At 42.9% G+C, this 21,480-nt stretch overlaps 1 protein-coding gene across 3 annotated transcripts in view; it reads left to right on the top strand.

The window, feature by feature from the left end:
• The window catches only part of PCDH15 (protocadherin related 15), a 455,276-nt gene that overhangs the window by 10,816 nt on the left and 422,980 nt on the right, over positions 1-21,480 (top strand). For all 3 annotated transcript variants that reach the window (XM_051618391.1, XM_051618393.1, XM_051618392.1), the window contains exon 2: positions 11,124-11,205. The gene's annotated coding sequence lies outside the window, so the exon portion shown is untranslated. The remainder of the gene's footprint in view (positions 1-11,123; positions 11,206-21,480) is intronic.

Genomic DNA, 21,480 nt, shown 5'->3' on the forward strand with positions numbered 1-21,480 from the left:
GTACTAAACCAACGCCATAAGGAACAAAATGTTGGGTTACATTGTGGATCAAACAGCAGCACAGTGGGAGCCAGGCAGCCAGCAGCCCAGCAGTTACACTGGATTAGACATCTCTTCTTAAACTGCTTTTATTCTTGTACATGGTATTATGGGTTTGCTAATAGGCCACAGATCTTGTTTAAGCATTTGACACTCGTTCATGTGCACTAACACGTGCTTCTGCACCTAAATAGGGTCATTATTTGGAGCTACTCCAGTTTGCAGATATTCTCAGGGCTAATTTGAACAGTCAAACTGGGAGCCTCACACTTTCATGAGCTTTTCAGCAGTGTTGCTCAGGTTCTGGTCAGAATCTGAATAATACAAGGCTCCTCCCATAAATCAGATGTTTCCTCCTCCTACTTGTGATGTCTGCTTTTACATACAGGGAGCCCCAACCTCCATTTGATGGTTGCCTTTGCCATAATGTCACTTAATTATAAAACATCCCTTGGGGAAGCAGCTTTTGGGCTTTCAAGAAGAGAAGTGAGATATAAATATTAAGGAAAGTGTGTTTTTAAAATTAGTGGAAAATAGGTGCCAGTAAGGGAAATTCCTACAAGGAATCAGTGTCCCTCTCAGTGGGTTTTGCAGTTTTGACTTCCCCAAGAAGATCTGGCAAGCAAACCTGGGCTTGCTGCCTGAATAAATGGGCACTCCTTGAGTATGATGCTATTAAATTGCTGAGTTTATTCTTTCCATATATTTCTGTCTGCACTTGAACAAAATTGATTCATGTGAATGTTTTTATTTAATTTAGCCTGAGGCATTACCTTTTCTTGGTTGAAATCTTCAATGATTGTTTCTTTGCATAGTGAGAAAGTCCCCTGTAAATTAAGAGCAAAATATTTCCCTGATAAGAATAAAAGAAACAGTGACCTTTCAGTCCCAAAAAAGAGTCTGCTTAAGAACTTCACAGCTTCTTGCCTCAGTGCAGATTGACATTTGCAAGGTTCATAAGTTGGTTATTTGGATGTAAATCAACATGGAAGGAAAAACAGTCTCAATAGTTATGATAGCAAAGTCTACTTTTTCTCTGTTTAATACACCTCAATGGATAATATATCACAGAAATTCACCATCAATGTGTAATTTAAATGATGGCTGCTGTCATGTATCAGAGTGGAGGTCTAGGAAGGGATGGTAAAATACTAAAAAACCTGCTACATTTAATATAGAGGAAAACAATGCCTCTCCAGGAGTTTGCCAACTGTGCCTTAAAGCATCTTTGCAACCACCTATATGTGATGATGGTATTTTAGGGATTAGAAGCAGGGCTTTGAATGTGAGTCATCATGAATTCTAATCAAGGTGTGCTAATCTCTGATACAGAAAAATGAGAATAATAAAGGGTTGCTTTTTTTTTTGCCTTTTTTTTTTTTTTTTTTTCTTTATTAGCATTGCCCTTGGAAGACCTTGCATCTTTTTATGTGGTTTTCTGATAGCCAGAAGGGTCAGTGGTTTGCTCTGACCAGCCATAGCAACAAGCAGACTGCCTGCACTCCTTGTTCTTAGCTCAGCCTGAGCTGCTTTCAAGTCTTCCACAAATCTTTGGAAATGTATTCTTGGCATAGCCAGGATCAGGAATGCACACTTACCATGGCTTCAGTTTTATGGTAATGTTAACCTAGGAGCAGAGTGGCTGAGGATCTAGTGAACTTTGTAAGGAGCTTTGCATGTGTGCACAGCAGAAACTCTAGAGGAAAGTGGCAAAGTCTTGTATGACATGAAGATGAGGAGAGGAACATGAGGTCCCAGCCTTCCTCACACTGCTGTGCCCCTCAGATGAGAACGGATCTCTCATTTGTATAAAGATGCTCAGCAGAGCTGGCATGGCCTTTGCTACTGAAAATATCAGTGTGTAAGAAAGATGCTTAAGTCTACACAGTCATTGAAAGAGGCTTCAGCACCAGGCCTTGCAGTGCCACAAAGAGAATCACAAGCCTGACTGTGGTTCAGCTCACCAGGTTGATGTCTGATGGCAGTGTGGCCCTACTGAACAACCTTCTTAGGATCATAGAGTGGTTATGGTTGGAACGGACCTTAAAGATCACCAACCCACTGCCATGGGCAGGGACACGTCCCACCAGACCAGGCTGCACAAGCCTCATCCAACCTGGCCTTGAACACCTCCAGGGAGGGCGCAGCCACAACCTCCCTGGGCAACCTGTTTCGGTGCCTTCCTACCCTCATGGTGAAGAATTTCTCCCTGATGTCTGACCTAAATCTCCCCTCTTTCAGTTTAAAACCACTACCCCTTGTCCTATCACTGTCCTCTCTGGTGAAAAGTCCCTCCCCAGCTTTCCTGGAGCCCCTTCAGGCACTCAAAAGTTCTCTAAGGTCTCCCCAGTGCCTTCTCTTCATCTTGTCCTAAATAATTTTCCATTAGTAGATCTTATTTTTGGAGATGTGGGCAAGTTGTTACATGCTGTGTTGCTGTTCTGAGCAGATAAAACTGTTTATTTAGAGGCTTCTCAGCTTTTTATGTACTTCGGACTCGCCAGGACCAGTGACTAACTCAGAATGGATATTTCATTAAATGTGGCTGTTCATAAAACCGCAGTGACTGTAAGACCCTCTGCTTCTGAGTATTTTGGAGTCACTGCAAACCCTGCTTTTGCAACCACAGTTTGCCTTCATTGATCTGTTCGACAGGCTTTTAATCCTTACATGGATAGGGCTCAGAAAATGCACTCTTGCTATCCTGTTAAATCTTCTGGAGCACATACAGACTGGTCTCTGCTGGAAGTTGTTCCAGATCCAGCTGAAGCTGAGACACAGCACACCATTTTTCTTGCATCCCAGAAGACTTTGAACATGGTGTTTCTGAAATGGTACCTATTGAAAGTGCTACTTCATCTTCCTGGGCAGTGCAGAGTGCTGCTTGAACAAGGCAGTAGATGTGACATTGTGATTGATAACCCTTTCTCCATGCCCTGCCCACAGCCTGGATGTGGGAGAACATTGCCCCTGGTGCCTCTGCTGCCTGTCCATCTGCAGGAGTCAGCAGTAATGGCCTGGGCTGCGACACAAACATTCCATGGCTGAAGCCTTCAGACTCAGCTTCCCTTTCCAACTCTTTCAGAGCACCACTGTGAGCAGCTTCCATGTCATTTGCTGCAGAATGATGCTGTGTGTGCTGGGCTTTGTCCTGCACAGGGTGAGTGATGCCAGGCTCTGACAAGGCCACCTTGCATGTCCTTCTGTAAGGACAGGTGTTTGTCCCAAACAGGGTGGGATGGCAGGCAAGACATATATGCAGTGATTGAGGTTTATTACATATGACACCAGGGTCTTAACCCCTTGGAAGGTACAAGCACAGTCCAATTGTAGGGAGGTTGGAAAAGAAGCTAAGGTTAGAATGTAAAAAGGTATTTTAGCAATAAAATACACTCCTACTAATAGTTAGATCAAACAGTAAAGGTCAATAATTAAAATGTTGGCGACTTACTACTAAGTTTTATACTAGGCCTAGGACATTAATTATTGATTTTAAAAGGATTCTAGAGTCTTAAAACTTAATGATGAGCAATTGCTTAATGTTAAGTACACTAATAAAGACAATAAAGGAAGTAATAAAGGAAGTAATATCTCTCACCCTTCCTGGCCCCAGCGGGTAGTCCCTGGGTACGTGTTAATTCTTGAGGATTAATCTCTCTGGAAGGTGTCCCTGCTGGAGAGGAGAAGGTCCAGCAACCTCCTGGGAAAGTGTACGAGAAGTGTCCTGATCAAAGCTGGGGCCAGGCTTTTAGAGCATAAAGTGGACTGGCTGCTGTCATTTACATATTTAGCTGTACCTCTAAAACCTCTCTTTGAGAATAAAAGGAAAACAGTGGGAAAACCCACAAAGGCCCCATTCTCACCAAGGGAACTCTTTTGTTTATCTGTTCATTCTTTCTTTCTCCATTTCAGGCCTAGTTGTGGATGGGCTGGGCTTCATGTTCTTCAACCCCAGAGAGCAGCTGGTGTTATGAACATCAACGTGGCCTTTGTTTGTACCTTTCAAGGTTGTTACCAGCTCAGAGCTTGCCAGGCCCTTCCCTTTCCCGTGGGAATCTTTCCTCTCCAGACCTGGGCCTTGCAAAATCGAGACACAAAAGCAGTTGAGCCATAGAGGGAAACTGAGGCAGACAGATAGAGAGATAGAACGTCCTGCTATAGTATTGAGGAGAACACACCCTACATTAATTCCAAAGGTAAGGCTGAACTTTCACCAGGACTGGTCCATGACTTACTAGCCCTTGTCCTGAAGCTACTATTAATGACAGCAGAACTGTAGTACCTAGTACATTTGCTAGATGCATGTGAGGCCCTCCTGGGACATTCCCATCTTTTATTTATCCAGTCTGTCCCCTGTCCCTACCTCAACCCTGGAACTTGTATATTAAATTTCTAGCAAATGAGCCTCACAGAGTACATGTATATTCATCTGCTTTTAAATTATTGGCAAGCCTCCATGCTAAATATCAAGGCAAAGCCAACATCACCTCCTGCAGTCTCCGAGACTCGTGAGTCAGCAGAGTGAAACAGCCCACAGCCTTTTATTAGATGTTACACACTTGACCTCCTAGTCAAATGTTAAGCTTGGGGGAGAGCAATTCAATTCTTGACTGAATAATACATTGAATGTGTCATTCCTGTCCTCCAGAGAAATGTGTGAGCTCTCCAGTAAAGTCTTAAAGTAAGAGGACCTTCTTTGGAGGTCACTGGTGTTTCAGGGTAGGGTTGGCAGTGTCTGAACCCCCCTCCATCACTCTGTTCCATTTTCCAGGGTTGTCAGCAACACGGTTTAGGATGTGGGGAAGGAATGAGAGTCCGTATCTGTGCTATCCCCAGAAAGATAGTAGCTGTATAGTTTCTATGAAGGCATCTCATCAAGAAACTACATATAAAACTGCTTTTATAAGCTATTTTATCACTCCTTTTTGTGGGAAAACTGGCCTTCAAACAAGTCACTGTACTTAATCACTTCACAGTGGTTTTAAGGGTTGCTGCCCTAAACACTTTCCTCCACTTTGAGTTAGATTGTCTTTAGCATATGCAGTAATTAACTGCCTCAAAGCATGAAGGGACTCCCTCCCTAGTCCACCCCATGCTGTATGCACGTGTTGTCTTCTCCTCAAGCTAAGCTTTCTGAACTTGAGCTACAAGCTTCACCCTTGCAGTGTGCAGCAATTTTGTGAAACCTTCTTCATCCTTTGTGTAGAAAACAGTGCTGTAGAGTGAGGGAGCATCTTGTCCTGTGCTGCAGGGAGGATGGACCAGTGCACAGCCTTTATATGCAAGCAGAGCTCAGACAGTGACATTGAGATTACAGGAAGATAACCACGAAGATTTGCTTCAGCCACTGAACGTTGGTGGGCTGAAACAAACTGTATCTTAATTGTGCTTTTGCTGTGTGAATGACATAAAAATCCCTGAAGTTGCTGCTTCCTTATTTTCCATTTACAAGTTGTTTTTACTATGCCAGTTACTTACTTTGCAAGCAGAAACTAGTCTACCTGGGACTACGTTGCCTTTGAATTTTAAACTCTGCACAGCCTTTAATGATTAGGTGGTGGCATCAGGCTTCCTTTTTAGAGCACTTTCAAATGGGCATCTTTGTGATGGTCCAGGCAGCCTTCAAAGGTGAATCAGGGGCTACAGCCATCACAGAGCTGCAAATGTGTGGGAGACATTATGCTCAGGAATTTCCTTGTTCTCCTGGTGGTAATTTCCATGTATGTATTTTTTTCACTCCAAGTAAAACTTGCAAACAGAACGTTTTTTTTTAACATCAGAATTTTTCTGCTTAAATGTGCAATTTACGGTGTAATAGGAGATACTGTCTTTAAAATATCAGCTCATTTCTAGTAGGAAAGTTTTAAAAATTAATTTCATGATCATGTAGATTAATAGTTTGGAGTCCAAACATGCTATTTATTTCATGCAGTTAAAAGCTCTACTATCTTTTTGGTATTTTGGTCATTACATTTGGTCAATGCAAGTTACTCAAAGGGCACTAAAGTCTACTGAGGGAGTTTGTGCAGTGAGGAGAAAGTTCTGCCTCTAAATAAGGAAATAAACACAACTAAATGGCAAAAAAGTAAGAATGGAACTGCTTTAAGGATCAACTAACAGATTGACCAAGAAATAAGGACATCATGTGCTGAAGTAGGATTAGTTTGTTTCCTTTTTTGTAAATTTATACATGAAATGAAGCTGTAGTAATTCAGCTTGCACCTATATGGAAATGCCTCAAAATCTTTACTTTGCATGTCACTTATGTAGTAGAAGGGGAGGTTTGTACTGCAGCAAGGGGCATCACTGTCAGCCTGAGGTGCCTGAGGGACCTGGGTGAGCAGAAGCTGGGCTGTGAACATCTGCAGCTCAGAGGAGGGATCTCCTTCTGCTCCTCCCTTGGCACTCCAGCCTTGGAAGTGTCTGCAGAACTGCTCTGCTCCAGATGCAGGGAGACAGAGCCTGATGGATCTTCTGGAGAAAAACAAGGAACGGATGTTAAGGATGAGTGACTTGCTAAGAAGTTCTTTTGGGAAGGATGTGAGATAGAAGGGTAGGGTGTGTGTTGACCAAGTGGTGAGAGGCAGGTCCTTGGCACGAGAGAAGTCAGGACCTGATCTGTAACAATTGCAAATCAGAACATTTCCTCACTTCACATGAGATTGCAGCTGTGTTAGGAGGTTACAGACCCATCAGACTTTTATGTAAAATCAATCTAAAAGACCTTATGGTTTACAAGGATCCAATGGCAACTAATATCAGCCCATGGAGTAACTCTACAAGCTCAGCTTCAGAGGTCAAAAATTGCTCAGGCTGTGGAAACACTCAGTCCAGTCCTCCATGAACTGTGTGTTTATGATTTCAGAGCATCTCTTAAGCCATCTGCACCTAATCATTGTAAGAATGTTTTCACTGTCTAAATTGTGATTGTCAATGGAAACGTTGACATGAAAGGAACTTAAGCCACCTGCTTGAAGTGGGTAACTGCTTGCTGGCCTAAGCAGCTTGTTAAAACTGGATGTTTTCCTCTGGAATTGAGACTAGCATCCAGCTGGGTGGTTGGCTTTAAAGAGAAATAAATTATCACCAAAAGTTATGCAAGAAAAAAAAATATCTCAAATCTCTCATTTTATTTTATTTTTTTCTGAAGAAATGCATAATACAGCCATTACAAGCCAAAGACAAATTGAATATGCATGTCCTCAATTTAACATCCCATTCAGCATGTCCCTCTGTACTTTTCCCTTTCAGATTCCTCAGGAATTTCTGAAATGTTAAAAGGCAAACTAGGGCAAAACAAAACTTGAACAGAAAACACTTTAAGAAGCACAGTAGGTAAAGACATCACTGATGTTAGAGGTGACAAAGAGCAATTGGAAAATTATATTTTCCATGGTTCTGCCAGCTGTATTGGAATCTTGTTGCTCTTGAATATTCTCCCCCTGCCTGCATATGTAAGTGCAGTGTCCAAAACTGGACAGTCTGTCTCGCAGGGAAGCACCAGCCCAGCGAAGGGCCAGAATTTCTTCCTGTTCCTCACAGGCCCTACCCCAGCCAGGTTTCAGGATTGCACTGCAGTGTTAAGTTGTGATCCTCTGCAGTCTCCCTAGTCCTTCTGTTCAGTGTTGAACAAGTCCTTCCCTGTACTGTGCTTGCGCATTTGCCTCCTTCTTCCATGCAGTACTTTGTACTCACAGCAGCTTTGCTGAGGGCTTTGTCCTGACCTGGGCAGCACATGTCAGGAAGTCTGGGGGGGGGGAGTCAGAAGAGAGCAGTAAAATCAGCCAGAGGTCTAGCACATACACCCTGCAGTGATAAATTGATATTATTTAGTATGAAGATAAAAGCAGGGAGGTTTGAAAAAACAGAATTTCACTACATGAAAGGCTGCTTTGTAGAGAAAGATAGTTTATTCTTTTTATCCATAATGGACGGCACAGAATTAATGGGTGTGAGTTGCAATAAGGAAGGGCTTGATTAGACATTTGGAGAGATGAGGGGCATTAACAATTCAAGTAGTGAATGAGTTGCCTGTGTCCAGTGTAGAACATCTCAAATGGTGGATTTGCTAAACTTAAATGTCTCTCCACAAACTTTTAAGAAACATGGATGGGGAATGAAAGAACGATCTGATTGTGTCTTGGAGCAGAAAATGGACTTGATGACCTGTGGAAATTCCAAGCAACCTGATGGTTGCTCTGAGATCATTAAAATAGAAGCCTTGACACCATTAAGCCCTTTTGTCTTAACATACCGAAACCAGTCCTGAGCACAGAGAGGAACAGAGTGTCTGTGTAGCTGAGAAGAGGAAAAGCTGATGCTGCCCAAAAGAATAGCTGAAAAGGAAGGTGAGCAGACAGAGGGATACCAGTAGTCCAATGTTTGGACAAGCTGAGATGCTCTTACTGCTTTTCCCCTGGCAGAGGACATCATCAAATTCCTCAGTAGCACACAGGTACCTGGACAATTTTGAATACAAATATTTCAGGAGAAAACTGTTTCATGTGAGGGTGGTGAGGCACTGGAACAGGCTGCCCAGAGAAGCTGTGGAAGCTCCATCCCTGGTAGCATTCAAGGGCAGGCTGTATGGGGCTTGAAGCAGCCTGATTTAGTGGAAGGTGTCCCTGCCCATGCAAGGGGGGTGGAACTCGATGATCTTTGAGGTCCCTTCCAACTCCAACCATTCTATGATTCTATGCAGGGATTTTACTTTCAACTGTAAATCATAGTACATGAAGACAGAATTTCATGTTGCTCCAATGAAAGGTTTAGGATGGCAGTGCTGATGGTAGGGAGGCAGAGAAGCCTTCCCCTGTTCCCATAAAGTTAACTTGTATTTTCAGGTTTTTTATTTCTAGTTTTAATGAGCATAATGGCTGTGCTTGCCAGGAGCTCCTCAGTGTACTTGCTAATGAAAGAAACAAAATAGATTTGGGATTATTCTTAGGAATCTTTGGCTTAAATGTTTCTGATTACATCCCTCTCTGGACTGGCAGCAGATTCACAATAACATTTCTAATTTGCCAGTGGCCTAAGTACCCAAGTTGTTTTTGTATAACCAGATGTGCAAGAAATTTGAGGTGAAAGACCATGAAGTGGAGCAAATACCTCAGAGTGTTGCCAGCTGCTACTTTTGCTCTGTAAGAGGACCTCTACAGCAGGGACTCCCCCCAGATGAATAAGCCTGGAAAGGATTTGGGAGAAGGAAGACACTTGTGGCTTGGTTATCAAACTGTCTTTCTGTAGATCTCTAAGCCAATGATTTGGAGTACAGAGTATGTGTCAAAAAGTAGTACCAGCTGCCAAAAACAGATGCTGAGCACCAGCATGGTCTGAAAAGTGCTAGCTCTTGGGAGGACAAGTCCCCATGGTGCAGTGGGAGGGCTCGTGCTGTTGTGTGTGCATGGGGATTTTCTACCTGGCACCACACAGTCTTAATTTTTACCAAATTATTAATTTTTTCAGTTATTCTGTTTTCTGTTCTTCAGTTATCATCCTGATGTGGCTTTATTTGAAATAAGTATTTTTATTACCAGGTACAAATTGTACCTTGGCATACACTTGCTCTTGGATGGCAGAGACTTGCCCTCCTCCCCAAATAGCACATTCCCAAGATAATGGGTGTAGGAAGAGTGACTGACAGGGGCGAGGCAGGTGAGGCAAAGCCTGGGAGCTAGACAGTCCTTCAGCTGCAAACACGTGTTTTGTAACAAGCTATAACTGCCTCAGGGTTGTGGTTTTGCACAAAATCCTGCCTTTGTTTGAGACGTTACCTTTTACATTTACTTCTTTGTTTAAAATAAAAACCTGTGTTGCATAGATGATGGCATGAATTTCAGCAGAGCATTTGGATTACTCCCAGAGGAGCAAACCATAAGCAAATTGTTTCTTTAAAGAATGCACCTTCTCTTAGTTTGAATTCAATTACATGGTTGTTTGCCAGCGGGAGGGGTAGGAAAGTTAGTTTTCTCCGGTTCTCTGGTTAGTTTTCTCTGCCTGCTTTCCTTTATCTGTGGGCAGAGGGAGTTTCATTCTGCCCAGGTGGGGCTGGTTTGGTGAAGCCTGTCAGTCTGGGACAGGGAGGTCCTGGATCACACCTGGGCAGAAGGTGTTCGAACGCAAGCATGGAATGGCGACCATAGACCAGAGACATGCTTCCTTCTGCCTCTGGTCACCCCTCCTCTTCCAGTCTGCAACCACAGCACATCTGCACTGCAGGGAAGGGCAAGGTGTTACACTAGGGATGTTCTAGGGGTGCAACTTGCATGGCATTGGGGTTTAATGAGAGAGAATGACTGGGATTCATTAGTCAGGACAACACTGACCTTTGCTTTTCTGCTCAAGATTCTACCTCTCTTCCATTCCTGGTTATTCATAGTTGGGAGGGAAGAATTTCTCGAGCTGTTTGAAAGATGGACTTCAATCTTTTTGAAGAGCAACAGAGAAATCAGCAGTAAAAATCTGCACAGTAACTGAGGAGCAACCTCCTGCCAAATGGATGCACAGTCCAGCTAGTGTGAAGAGTGCAGTGTAACCTCTTTTGGCTAAAAAATAAAAATGCCACTTCTGAAAGATCCTGAGCTAGCACTGTTTTCATCCTCAGAAGCAGAGGGCACTCCTCAACAACCTGCACCCTGGGTCTGACTGATGAAGGTGGAACAACATTTAAGAGCTGCCTGGGCATGTTTTCATCCCAAGCTGCTACTCCAAGACCTTGCCACATAACTTGTTTCTTTTTCTTACTCCTTTTTGAGCTCACTTTCTCTGAGTCATGCTATATTCTTATTGTTCTTTCTTGTTTGCAACTATCTTTTATTTTCACTTTTGACTTCTCCTCACTGTCTTGCTCTGCCTCAACCATTTCCTTCTACAGAAAGGTCTGGTCTGCAGGTAGAGCACGATCACCAAAAGTGGGTTTCTCCGAGGAGAAAAGAAGTTTCCTCCAGGCTCTGGCAACAGTACAACATGCTACTGTGCCCACCTTACTGTGACATGTACCTATATTATGGATGATAGCAAAATTGTGTAGTTGCATTCTGTTAAAAGAGCATGAATAGCATTTTCCCATTTTTTTCTTCCTCTAGGCTGTTGCTCAGTGACACTGCAGCAAGCTGCTGGAGTATGAAGAAGGCTCAGAGCTTCATGGAAGTGTGTATCTTCACCAATGTGAGTTACAAAAGCAGCTGTTCTCTCTCTAGCCCTTTTGGATAGGAGGGAATTGATACAAAAGGAAACTTTGGAAATGGGGTGAGATGATTGCAGGGGTGGGAAAAAGATAAAAATATTCACAACCAAGTTTAAAAAAATTGCAACAGGTAAGAGCCAATTGTGAGTGTCTGACTTCTGGGCGGCACGGGCAATTTATATGGCAGTGCATCACCCAGGAGTCTAGAGAGAACAGTGATGCATTGCTGACTGGCTGTGCTTGGTTTCTGGGGTTTTTTGGAGGAGTTTTACATTCAGCAAGTGTCAGGGCACAGCACGGACCACTGGCTTGCTGTTCCCCACCCCAGCAGCTGTAAGCCAGGGGGCCCTCGAGTGGCATCCCTTTTTAGCACACACATTTTCAAACATTATTCCATTGCTCTCTCGGTTTCTGGTGGTTTTAGGTGGATTTGCAGATCTATTCTGTGTTCCAAAAAGAAGCAGAGCATTAACCCTAGGTCTGGACACTCTGCCTCTGGTAATTGCACAAGGTTTACAAACCCGTAAGGAGTTAACGAAGCAGAGCTGAAGTTGTAGGATCCTATGGGCTGCTGCTGTATTGATTGATCTTACTGTGCAAAATAAAGCAAAGGATACTGTATCTAATGGTTTTTTCTTCTGTGCTTAATTTAAGTTTTATCCTAGATTTGACATTCCATCAGTAATGGGTTAATTGTATGTGCTGCAGTCAAATATGTGCTGAAGTTATTAGCAATGTTCCTGATTCTCTGTCTAGGACATGCATGAAAACTGAAGAAGAATTATTTAAGAGGCTGTATTTTGCTGTAGGTCCTGCCTGCTTTGATATTTACTTGAACATGAATGTTATGAATGTTATACTCTTGTGTTTTGGGTAAACAGGTCAGCTTTAATCAACTGTATTTTCCTCTTTTTCTTGGCTTAGTGTGACCTTCTCTAGGAAAAATAAAAACCTTGTTTGCCCATGAGAGCCATGGAAGCGAGATGGCCTGCTGCATCTTTTAGCTGAGGTGCAAGAAAGTGATTTCTATTTGAAAAAAGTGAATCACTGGGGAAGTACAGTGGTGTAAGGTCTGCCAGGGAGCCTAGGGTTTGAGCTTGGAAAAATCCCATTGCAGTAATCCGTTAATCCATAGAATGACAAGGAAGTAATTAGACAAGATCCCAATTTTAAAATTTATATTTAACATTTATGGCTATTTCGGGTACTTTATTTTCTTTTATTCACTGCCCTCTAGAGGTCTTGCAAATGAAATTAGAGCAAGGGAAAGGAAGGTTGCAGCAGTGACTGGCTGGTGCTGCCAGGTGCTGGGCTGTGCAAGGTTTTGGAATAACTGCAGAGATGCTTCTAGAGCTAAAAGCTGTTTTCCACGCTCACTAGGAAGAGGAAAAATATTCACAGTGAGAGAAGTTCAGGTTTTAATGTACTGACTGTTTTTTCTGAGTACAAAAACATCTATGACATTCCTCTCTAAGAGCCTACCTGCTTTACTACAGGTGATAAGACTTACAGCATAAAGTGATCAGTGCACCTATGTTTCTCCTTTTATCCCTTTCTAATATTTTCTTGGTAAAAGCATTTTCAGGGAGAAATCATCTTTATAGATGAACTGCAGAAATGCTTCTGAACCTGAAAGTCTTGCTCCTGGTAACAGAAGAGGTGAGACCCAGTGTCCTCACAGCTTCGTGTCTCTGGAAGGTTGGGCTCTGGGCACCCTCCCGAGGCATCTCCCTCTCCTGGAGAGCCAGAATGTCTGTCTCTTGAGTGGACTTGCCTTGTACTTCTTGACCTTGAAGTGCAACCTGCAGCACGTTTGCTTGTAGGAATGTTCAGGAATCACTCTTGTCTGGCTGCCTGCTTTCATGAAGTGATTTGCATCTTAATAGCTTTGATACTGCTATCCCAGATTTTTTGGGGAAGGACAAAAAGGCAGTGGCATGGTATGATTATGTGAACCTCACTTCTGAGAGCAACCCAGCGGAAAATGGAAATGTTGTCTTTTAAGTATGACAAGAGTTCAGTTCAAGCTTTGCTACACCCACTGGTGCTTGGTATCAATCTGAGAAATTAATATCAGTTCCTATTCAGCTTTTTCAGCCTTTATTCTCTGGCAGTTATCATGTGTATCACTCAGCAGGGATGCCAGAAATTCCTCTGCTTGGCCAGTTAAGGAAATGGCAGCATTTCCTAGCTTTGTGTTTTCTTGAGGAAAACTCTGTTCTGTGCTTCTCCAAGTGTGCTCCTGTGAGATGGTTATTAATTGTTGTGTTTTGTCTTTGAAGTGAAGCAAATGGAAGCTGGTTGGAGCATTTTGTGTCCTCCCCTGGCCGAGAAGGGCCAGTGCTTGGTGCTTATGTGAGCATCTAGAAATGGTTACCAGGTTTTGAAAAGTAGCTGTGGGTGCTGGATATGGAAAATTGATTTCCACAGAACTGCAGCTTTGCATTCCTCTTAATTTTCCGGTTGATTCAGGATTTGGGATTTGTCTTTCTTGATATCAGAGTCTTGAAGTGTAAATAAGCCATTGCAAATTGTTACATTTTATTTTTTATGAGATTTGTGAGCTTTAAACAAGGAAGGAGCACTGAAACCTTTGCTTTCTTACAGGAGCTTATGGTCACAGAAGTATGTGTAAGGAAAGCGTAACATGCTGAGGGAGAATTACTGCAAATAACTATAGATAATAACAACATGAGAAGGTAGAAAGGTCAGATGGGTACCTTTAGGATCAGGCAGATGTAGGAGGGAGGTCTCTGCTCTGGAACTGTAGACCCTTTTGTAGAATTCTTTTGCTTCCTCAGTGTCTTCCCATACACCAGGGCTCTTCTTTAGCAGCTGCTGCTGGAAGATGCTCGATTGGCATTCTGTGCTCTCAGCTTCTTGGTTGCTCCTCTGCCTGACCCAGTGCACTGACAGTGGGAGAGATCAGCTCCTGAATTATGGTTCTAATTATGTTGCCTCCTTAAAGCCCTTCCTGCATGCCTGGACTTCCCATGATCAGTTAGGAACGTGCTGCCTTTATCCAAATGATGGGCATCCCAATATTTGGTGAGAAGTGTCTTGGGTTTTGTTTTGCTGCACTGGTAGAGTCGAGTTTTCCAAGGGTAAATGTGGAGAGGTGAATAATTTTGTTATGTGTTAGCATCAACCTGAAAAGTTCCACCAACAACACATCAGCTTTAAGGCAGAGCAGGACAAACCAGCTAGTGCCTATTTGTTGCAATCTGTTTGATTTTTGGATCAGAACTCAGTTTTGCAGGTAACAGAGGAAGGTCTAATCTCACCCTCATTTTCCTCAGGTAATTATCTCAGCTGAGGTACCTTTCCCACAAATATATTGCTCTTAACATTAATTATACCTGCAGATGGCTTTTCTATACAGCTCCCTCTTGGCATGCCTTTATGCAATCACAGGGTAGTATAAAGCCTAATGTTTTCATTAACAGATACAACAGAGAGAGATTAAAAGCAGTAAGCCTTTGCTGATCACTCAGCTCATGAAGAGCTTCACCAAGTGGCTGCAAAGTAGTGACTGGCTTTTTATGGCCCCTTTTCTGTAAGCAGATCCATTCCAAAGCCACTGCTGTGGCTGCAGCAAACTGATACCCTTTTAGGGCTGTCCCAACACTGTTTGCATGTTACATGTGTACACGAACCCTGGTTAGAGACACTGACTGCACAAGTGCTTATCTAGAGAAAAAGGCATTGCTGTGTACCTTCAGAAAATGACAGATGCTTTGGAATGACACACAGCATCTGTGTCTTCATTTATCAATTCCTTGGCATATGCTCCTTTAGGAGTCACAAAAGAAAGCTTCATAATTTCACAGATATATCTGTGTATGTGTATTTATAGACATGTTTTCATGCATTGAAATGAAGTGCATCAAGGAAATGCAGTTCTAAATTCCTAACCTCTTGGAACTGTAATTCCTTACTGAGTCTTTGCTTAAGATGAAAACAGAGTGCTAAGCAGTGCCCAGCTCACCTGGCCATTGATGGTCTTTGCTTTTGTTGTCACTGCTGAAGGCTCTAATTAATATGGAGATATGCAATTTGCAACATCTCAGTTGAGGTTATTCAGGATGCTCAGCAGAGAATCCATAGGCAAGGGGAGCAGTGGTGTCTTTGTCACAGCCAGAAGTAACAACCTGGTGAGTGTGAAGCCCAGATGAGCTGGTAAATGTTCAGCTCTGTGGGTGCAGAGTTATCAGGACATTTACTTGGGCTCTCATTTATTCTCAGCAGTTGTATAGTCAGAAATAAAAAATCTCCCAGTACTGGAGCTGAAATATAATGGGATTATATCTGAATAACCAATTTCTCTTTCATTACCATTTTAAAGGTCTCCTTTTCTATCAGTTCCCTTAGATTGGATTTTAAAAATGCTACTACTGGATTGTTTACCTTGGTGGAGACCAAGATAATCCTTAGGCTACTTGAATGACTCAAGTATTTGGAGCAATTTCTCGGAGCTGTCTATTGGCTGAATAGATTTGTCTAGAATCAAAGAGAGTTTTATTTCTTACCTAAATGGGAGCAGAATTCCAGTGAGGCTGATTTTCTCACAAGTCAGCTTTTCTGCTCCCTGAGTCAGTCCCTCCTTTGTGTGTGGCTCCAGTGAATGCAGCACTGGGGGATTTCTCTCCCCAGTTGCAGCTCAGAGGCTTCACTGTCATTGCCAGTGAAATTGTAACTTGCTGCTTGCAACAGTGGTGACTTTTATGGTCAGTCACAATTTGGTGGAGATGACCAACCTGTTTCCTGCAATTTGAGACTCTTTAACTGGTCCCTGCTCTGAGGGGACAGGCCTGGATTTGTGCTTTCCCTGCTCTCCATGCTGGGGGCAGCAGCTCCCAGTGCTCCACTTGCATTTGGCAGTTTTGATAAGAAAGTCCAGCATTTGAACAGCAAGGTACATTGTTCCTGCCTGCTTTCATGTGATGCTGTGCAAATGTTTGGTGGTCTGGTTTTGTTTTGTGTTTGAAGGAAAGGCTTTCATTTTTCATGCTGTAAGATATCAGCATGAGCCCCCATCCTGGCAGGGTTCATGTGATGCAGCAGCCTTGCTGAAGCTCCCAGAGACAGACCAGCAAGCAGGTGATGGAGGTACTTGGAGGGGAAGTTCTACAGGGCCCAGGAGGCTGTTGGCCAGCAGCACCCACTCTGCACTCTGCTGGCCTTCAGCCCAGCTGTCTCCAGAGCCCCCAAGAGCTGCTGTAACAGTTGCACACAGCAGAGCCCAGCCTGCCCTGCTGCACGACAGTGGGGCTTTTGCCCTTGGGAGAGCAGAGTTGCTTCCTGCAGAGAAGGATATTCCTTAGCAGCAAAGCAGCAAGATGAGAGGTTTTGTGTGGGACTCAGAAACAAAACCTGCTGGATTTTGGCCAGTTTAGGGACTGCAGGGGTTTGGAGACTCATGGCATCCCTCATTTGCTCCTGAGCTCTCTCAAGAGCAGCAGCTCTGAAGGAGCTGTGCAGTGCAGCTGGCTCAGCAGGGAATAAGGGACACCTTGGAGGCACCTTAAATTATAAAACAGGGTTAATAATATCTCTAGGATGAAAATGTCACAGATATTTCCAGACACATCATTTACTTGGGACAATTCATCCTGCAAACTCTTTTTCAGGTGCTAATAACTGCAAATGTTTAGGGCAGGCTCAGATATGGAAGTGTGCAGGAATCCCAGGCTGTGCAGAGCTGCAGATGATTGGTGTGTTACTTTGGGGCTGGATACTTTCAAAGTACATCAAGCTTTTTCTTGCACTAAGTGGCTGTTAGGTGAAGCAGATATCTTAGAAGGGCTGCAGCCATCTGCTGCTGCATTTCTGCTCTTTGTCCTGGAAGCGTTAAGGTCTCCTACACCAAGAAAGTTACCTGTGGTACCTGTAGTACCACCAGGTTGTCTAGAGGTGACAACATAAATTTGGTGGTATCATGTGGCAAAACTTGGTGTTCTCCATGAACAGATACTTGTTATAGAAGCAGCATGGAGTACTCAGAAATTCAAGAAAGTGTGTCATTTCAAGGTATAAATCAGACATACAGTTGTTTACTTGCATGGCATGGAAAATATATGCAAAGATGAGCAAGTGTTACTTAAAAGCTTTGGGTATTGGGTTGAAAAGGAAAGATGTCAGGACTTCACTGAAGCTCAGGGGCACATGCTTGGTGGTGGTAGTAACCAAAGACAGTTTGTCTTGTTGTAGCAAAGAGGAATGGGATGAGAAGTCAAGGTGTCTCCCAGATACTGCTCTGTTATGAGGTAGGTACTGGAGACTCAGGCAGCTGAGGACAGGGAAGACAGGAGAACAGATTGTTTGGATCAGAACAACAGTAAAATGGAATTAAGCCTACATTTGAGTGGAAATCAGAGGAGTGCATTATGGAATGAGAAAAGGTGCTGTTACCTCCCCAGAATATTTCCACAGAGGCCCCTGGGGCAACCTGTTCTACTCTTCTGTTGCAGTTCATCAATATATGGAATATTGTCTCCGTCCTGCAGTGTCTTTTCAATTTCTTTCAAAGCCTGGAAGGATGAGTGCAGAATCATCTTCATGTTATTGGGAAGCTGGGGAAGATAAGGAAGTGTTCAGAGATTTAGAGTGGCAAGAGGCTTTTACTGCATATCAGTTAGTCTAAACATGCCTCCAGAGATGAGAAGTGCTCAGATGCACACAGCAATGTTTCCTGCAGGCTGTCCCAAATCAAGGGATAGTGATGAGAGAGACAAGTACTGAGATTCATTACATGTTTTCTGGGTCCCTTGCTGTGGTTTTTGGCAGTCAAGGTGCGAAATACTCCTTTCTTTTGTTGGTTTGTTTTTGTGTTGTTTTTTTTTTCTCCCCTAAATTTCTTTATGTTTGGTGTTTGGTTTTTATAATCTGCATTTTGGAATCTCAAGTTTAGGCAGTAAAAAATGTTTTTTAAGGAGAATCTTTTAAAAAGGATAGGCCAAATTCAGGGCATTGTGGAGGTTGTAGTCCTTCCCATTGTATTTTGTTATGCTGTTTAGAGTTCCTTCTCACTTATATATGTATGGCCAGGAGAAAGACTACAAGTATATGACCCAAGGAAGAATGGGTTTATGTGTAGAAAATATGTGCTGGACTAGGTTGTTTTTTATGTACCCTTTGCCACTTTTTGTTTTACAGATCTGCTTTGGTGGCTTGACATGCAGTTATAGCCACCCTGATTTAGATACCTTTCTCCAACACAGTAACAAGGAACTTAAACATGAATATTCATAGTTGGGGAAGAACCTGAAGAGTCTTAAACATTCAGATTTCACAGGCAGAAGGATCTGAAAGAAGCTGAAGTTTCATCAGCTCAGTCTGTGTTCTGACCTTTCTCGAGTCAAAAAGTCTTGCAAGTTTTCTGGGGCTGAAGCTGGAGAAGCCACTGCTGGAAGGCAGGGTGACATTGCAGCTGGGCTTTTCAGCATATGAAGAAAATCTGGTTTGCTAGAGTATTTTTGTTTGGGCCGTTGGCAGCTCTGTCCCCCTGCTCTCCCTGCCTCCTTGGTTATCCAGCTATAAACCAACAGACGTGGATTTCAGCCCCAAGGTCTCCCAGCCACTTGAGCAGAGTGACAGTTCTAAATACATTCAAATAGTGACATTACATAGTGCATTTTGTGCTTGAGCACTAATGACTTGGTAAAAAAAAAGAAAAAAGAGGAGGCAAAAGAGCTTGTAGTTCTACTAACAAATGACAAATAGATTCATCTAGCCTTAGAGTGAAACTTCCAACTCCATCAGCTTAATGAAGAGCTCAAAAACCTGTGACTGTAATCCTGTACTGCACCATTTCTTGGCATCAGAAATTCATATGTATTCACTTGAGTCAGTTTTGCAGCTGTGAACCATAAGAGATGTTGTTTGTGACAGGTATGGAAGAGCCTCTGTATTTCTCCACAGCAGAACATTTATTTCAGTAGTTATGAGGCAGTCAACAAGGACACGGAGTTTTTAAAGGGCAGGCTTCAACTGTTGTTTTGAGTTTCTTTTTGCATTGGTTTAGGTATTAAAAATAAATAAATAATCTAAACGCAGCACAAACACTTACAAGAGATGTAACAAAATTGTGTCTGTGGTTTATTTTTTTCCCAAACATTTTTCTTCCACCACATGTGCCTGTCTCTGTACAAGAAACTGTAGTTCAGGAACTGCATTATTTAAAATAGTTCTTTTTGAGGTAGAAAGTGCATTTTGCAAGGTGGCAAAAACCTGCTGCTCCTGTTGCATCTTGAATTGCATGGCTGCTGTTTTTCAGGCCAAGAAATTTAAGAAGTGGCAGCAGGGTGAATTACTTCAGGTGTTTATCAGTGGCTGGGCCAGCAAGAGCAACTGGCCAGAGCTGTGGGCTGGTTTCAGCTGGTGGCTCTGCCAGCCCTGGCCCACGGAGGGACCTCGGCTCATCAGGGTTTCTCTGGACCTCAGGTTTTGCAGTTCCTGCAGTGTCACAAATTACATTGTTCTTGTTTGAAAAACACTATTTGAAAGCAAAGCGTTGCTAACCAGGATGGCCACATGGAGAGCAATGCAGAGGCTGCTGAGGAGCTTTGGGCAGCTCACTGTGCCCCACATGTCTTCAGCTCCCAGTGGCCTTTAGGTGAAGACTTGGCTCAGCTGATCACACATGGCCATTGCCAGTAGTGCCTGGGTGGTTAGGCCAGTTTATGAAAGTGGACCAAAACTGGTTTATTTTTGCTCTCTACATCTAAAAATGCAACAGGGCAATTTTGCTCTTTATACACTTGTCCTGCAGGTGAATGCTTAACTTAGTCCCCAGAGTTGTCCAGGATTGTATCCGCTTCTCTTCTCTCCTGACCCAGTTGCTTCACTCTCCCTGACTGGGTTCTCTGGGCCTAATGTTTTTAAAATTCATTCTATGTCAATTCCAAGATGCAATGAAAATGTAAAGTCTCAAACAGAAAGCTGAGTTTTAATTAACAAACTATTTCAAACCCCCTCTTCAGCAGTAAAATCCACCACATCCTACTGATGATAATTACTTTATTTAGGTTAAAGAAGGAAGGAAAAAGGAAAAAAAAAAAAAATCCCATTAACTACATGTAGCCAACTTTATAGTTTCAGTAAATCAAGAAAATTATTTCTTGATGTTGACATCTAGTGTTTGTAGTAATTCTTTACTAGAAATTACAAGGAACAATTTCCTGCAGGCTAATGTTAAGTTCTCTAATTTATTATCGTTAGTGAGTGTTTTATTTCCATTTTTCATGCTGAACACCTGAGAACATATTGGAATAAGAATTAAATTACAACAGTGTTCATGTTTAAAAGACAAACCAAACGTCCTCACACAGAAGAAAGGTAGGGGTTCACTTTCTTGCAAAGAACAAATTGCTTTTTCTGCTGTGCAGTCATGAATCTGTGCCCGTGTTGGTGTGGGGAGAGGCAAAGGAAGGGACTGGAGTGGCTCCTGTTGTGATGGAGGAGCTGGAGCAGCCCTGGCAGCTTGGGGAGGTGGATGGAGGCAGTCAGAGCACTTCCATAAAGAGCAGAAGACCAAAATCTACTGGGATGATTGTTGTTGGGCTTTGCTAGCTCTGATCCATGACCCTGTGCTGTCCTCCCAAAAGCAAACTTCCTCCCAGGGAGGTATTGAAGGCCTGATAATGAAGTGACAACCAGGATGTATTTAACATCTTCCTGTCCAGTACTGATTATGAAAGCAATATTTATCTGAAGGTTTTCTTTTATATCTCGCACTATTTCTTAATTTTTTTTTAAAGACAGTTGTTTCCTGGTAATGGGTTGGGCTTTTTAAAAATTTAATTTTCTCTATGGCTCTACAACCTAAACAACCTGTTCCCCCCCATCCCTCCCGTTGGTCCCTAGAGCAGGAGCCTGGCTATTTGAATCAAACCAGTGCAAGTTAGGCAGGCAGGAGAACCTTCAGTGAACTGGGTTACACTTTGTAGCTTCTAAAATACTATTTAACATCTCTTTTTTTAGATATAAAAACAGGGATTCCCTTCCTAATCTCTGCTTACAGTTTTGAAATGGTAAATGGGTGCCAGGGACCTTTCAGACTCCAGAGGGACTGTGCAACGAACGATCTGCTCAGGCAAAGGTCAGACTTAGGGGTTTGTTTCTTGGAAGCTCCTCCTGTTGCAGTTCACTGACAACCAACATTCAGTCTGAGGTTTTCACTTAGGAGCTTTATTTTATAAAGTGAGCAGACTTCTAGCTCTCTTTTTTTTTTTTTTTTTTTTTGTCCTCTCCTCTGT

Source organism: Apus apus, chromosome 4 (genome assembly GCF_020740795.1).
Source record: "Apus apus isolate bApuApu2 chromosome 4, bApuApu2.pri.cur, whole genome shotgun sequence".
NCBI classification, from domain to species: Eukaryota; Metazoa; Chordata; class Aves; order Apodiformes; family Apodidae; genus Apus; species Apus apus.